Here is a 4,168-nt window from a genome sequence, read left to right as displayed (position 1 = left end):
TAGTTAACCTTCCAGTCACCCACACCATCTTCTGCTAACGACAGCACTTTACTGCACAGCCCCTTTGCAAGTTCTAAATTACCTTCACTTGTAACCCCCCCCCGCCCCACATACTCCCGCCCTCCCCCAAAAATTAATTGGTTGTTCGGGGGGACTTAGAACCCACCTGACAGGAAGAGTCAGAGAGACAGGAGGACCTGGCCAAACAGGTCCTTTGTTCAGAGACTACATATTTAATGTTCCAGGGCTCTTTAGATTAAAGGTAACATGTTGTCAGAACTTCAAAGGATGTAAATTATGCATTTCTTCCTTTTGCAGAGAAATCAAAGCAGGTAATGAAGATTAACGTTTGTAGACCTCTCATCTCTGTCTGTTTTTCACTTTTTTTCAGGAGAGGGAAGAAAAGAAGAGTAGAGGTCTGAGTTTGAAAGGTTCATCTATCTAGATTTTTGTGTTGAAGTAATTATGGTAGCTGCTGTTTTAATTAAACTTGTATTGGAAGTCTGGATAACTGTTGTTCTGTTTGAAGTGATCAGTATATCGATGTGTGTGCTTCTGCGAGTGTGCGTCTGAGTGTGCGTCTGAGTGTGCGTCTGAGTGTGCGTCTGAGTGTGCGTCTGAGTGTGCCTCTGAGTGTGCGTCTGAGTGTGCGTCTGAGTGTGCGTCTGAGTGTGCGTCTGTTCTCTGGCCCTGTGCTGGTGTGTGTGTGTGCGTCTGTGTGTGCGTCTGTGTGTGCGTCTGTGTGTGCGTCTGAGTGTGGCCAGAGGTGGAGCTTGACATTTAGCAGCACATATCCAGCGTTCTGCTTGTAGCTTGTTCCTTCAGATCCCACCACACGCTTATTCTGTCTATCCCACAATGCACCTCTGGCAAGGCCCGTTAGCCTAGAGAAAAGGGTGCTAATCTTTCCATTCCATGAAAGTGAATGGCTGCATGGTGATTATACACTCCACCCACAGCCCAGACACCATGGCTGGGGCCAATTCACTCTGGAGAGGGGGAAGGGAGACGAGGGGACGATGGGGGGAGGAGGGGATGATAGGGGCAGGTGGGGATGATAGGGGAGGGAGGGGATGATAGGGGCAGGTGGGGATGATAGGGGGAGGAGGGGATGATAGGGGGAGGAGGGGATGATAGGGGGAGGAGGGGATAATAGGGGAGGGAGGACAGAACAAGACAGGAAAGAAGGGATGAGGTGGAGAGATGAATAAAAGCTGCGAGGATTGAGAGGCAGAGGAGGGAGAAGCAGGAGAACCAGTTATTCTATTGGAATCAGATTCCTCTTTAACTCAACATAAACTTATTGATCACAACACAGCTACATTAGCTTCAAGAGGAGAGAGAGAGGACAAGGAAAGATGGGTGGATAGAGAAAGAGAGAGAAAGAACAGAGAGGATGTGATGATAAAGACAAAAGATGAATGAGGGAGGAAGGGGGAAAGGGAGGGAGGGCTGCTGTGTGTGTGCAGACATGATTCATCTGATGGCCCATCCCAGTATGGGTTCAATTCAGTTGTGGAATGTCTCAACACTGACGGAGCTCTGCTTCTGCTGGCTGTCATAACCTTACAGTCCTACAAAACAGACAGGTCATGTATGAAGCAGTCCTACAGACGGGGGAGGAGGGTTCCAGACAGAAAGGGTATGAGGCAGACAGATAGTGTATGAGGCAGACAGATAATGTATGAGGCAGACAGATAGTGTATGAGGCAGACAGATAGTGTATGAGGCAGACAGATAGTGTATGAGGCAGACAGATAGTGTATGAGGCAGACAGATAGTGTATGAGGCAGACAGATAGTGTATGAGGCAGACAGATAGTGTATGAGGCAGACAGATAGTGTATGAGGCAGACAGATAGTGTATGAGGCAGACAGATAGTGTATGAGGCAGACAGATAGTGTATGAAGCAGACAGATAGTGTATGAAGCAGACAGATAGCGTATGAGGCAGACAGATAGTGTATGAGGCAGACAGATAGTGTATGAGGCAGGCCCACCACAGACAGGCCTATCAGAGGCTCCCCCTGCTCTTGCCGGCTCTCCTCTGCTAACAGCACTTTAACTCTCTCTGTTTCTAAATGAGAGGGTAATGACTTGACAAATCACTCCCTCTTTAAACAGCAGATGAAAGAGTGTAAGTGGAAAGTGGCTGGAGAGTGGGGGGGCTGGGGGGGCTGGGGGGGCTGGGAGTGGGGTTGCTTTAATATGCAGTATGATTCTCCTGCTGCTGGATAGGGGGGAGGGTCTGTGATTCTTGCGCTGATTAAATGACAGCACAGGATCTTCTGTTCGCTGGAAACTTGAAAAGTCCAGGGCTGTTTAAAAATGCATCAAACATGCTGTTAGATTAGCTTCTGTCTCTCTCTGTGTCTCTGCAGAGGAGGGGAAGCCCACATGTAACATGAGGCTCTGAACCGAGGTCAAAGAGTTGGAATGATATTTTAAAGGAAGATATATCACATTTCTTTATTGAAGAATTGTTGAAACTGTGTGCGTTTTTGTGTGTATTTGTGCATGTCTTTGCATTAGTGTATGTACATGACAGTGTGTGTACTGTGTGTGTGTGTACTGTGTGTGTGTTCATGGGTGTTTGTGCGGAGACAGCCTTCTCCATCATAATCTCCCATCCTTTCCCCTCACTAACATGAATGAGGAGTCTAACTGAGTCTCCCACGCCAGGGCCTTCCCCCAACCAGGCACAGACGGGAGAGTCTGCGCTCATCTGGCCTGCCTTGTGTACCTCATATCTGGGAGAAGACTTATAGAAAGGCCAGGTAAAAGGGGGATCTTTATCAGGAAACGAATTAACGCTCAAAGTGCTCCATTTGGAAGGTATATCAGGCCAATCCATTAAAAGTGCCTTCAGAAAGGAGCCTGGCAGAGGACACCTTGAGAGTGAACAGTAGACCTGCTGAAACAGCACTCTGCAACACAGAGAGGGAGACAGGGGGGAGGGGGAGGGGGAGGGGGAGATGGGAGATGGGAGGGGGAGATGGGAGGGAGGGGAGACAGGGGGAGGGGCCGGAGGAGAGGGGAGGGGAGAAATAAGTGAGAAAGGAGAATAGAGAAACGGATGGAGAAAAGGAGGAGGATAAATACAGAGAAAGAGAGAAAGATAGATCCAGAGAAAGAGAGAATAAAGGCTATAGAAGAGGATGAAGACAATAAAGATGGTCTAGATTGTGGGCTGAGGTTCAGCAGTACACTAGCTACACTGACCTCACACTGTACACACATATCCACACCTGCTCTGGCTCCATTCATCTTGTCCCAGGCTGCCCCCAGATGGCAGGGCAGGCTGGGGCAGGGGAGCAGGAAAGCCCCCTGTCTGGCCCCAGGCCTGAGGAACATTAGCCCCAGGGCCACAGGGCCCCAGGGCCCCACCCGGGCAGGAGAGACTGGGGGGGAGTCTAGACTAAGCCAAGCCATGGAGGTTAAGTCTCCTGTCACCTCCCCTACTCTTCTGCTAACAGAGAGGGAGAGATGTAGACATGGGAAGAGGGAGAGAGGGGGATCTGGGGAGGAGAGGGAGAGAGGGGGATATGGGGAGGAGAGGGAGAGAGGGGGATATGGGGAGGAGAGGGAGAGAGGGGGATCTGGGGAGGAGAGGGAGAGAGGGGACAGACAGATGGAGATGTGGAGATGAAGCACGGTGGAACACTTTTGCATTCTAAAACATGTACACACACACATGCACACACACACATACGTGTATGCACACACGTGCATGGACACACACACGTGCACACACAGGGAAGCAGGTCCATGTGAAAGCCCTCTGGATGAAAAGGCTGCATCCACACTCACCAGTCCAGCAACCAGAGACATGGTCACACACTCACACACGCACACGTGGAGGAAATCGCTCTCGCTCTCACACACACACTCACACACACACACACTCACACACACTCACACAGCAAAGCTCTAAGGCAGGGGTGTCGAACTCCGGTCCTCGAGGGCCGCTGTCCTGCATGTTTTAGATTTTTCCCTGCTCCAACACACCTGATTCAATTAAATGGTTTGTTATAACGACCCTTCATTCAAATCAGGTGAGCTGGATCAGGGAAACATCTAAAACATGCAGGACAGCGGCCCTCGAGGACCGGACTTCGACACCCCTGCTCTAAGGGATTACAGTCTGCTGACGATGGCAATTAAACAGA

This window comes from Hypomesus transpacificus, chromosome 14 (assembly GCF_021917145.1).
Source record: "Hypomesus transpacificus isolate Combined female chromosome 14, fHypTra1, whole genome shotgun sequence".
Classification (NCBI taxonomy): Eukaryota; Metazoa; Chordata; class Actinopteri; order Osmeriformes; family Osmeridae; genus Hypomesus; species Hypomesus transpacificus.
This window is presented reverse-complemented; position numbering follows the sequence as displayed.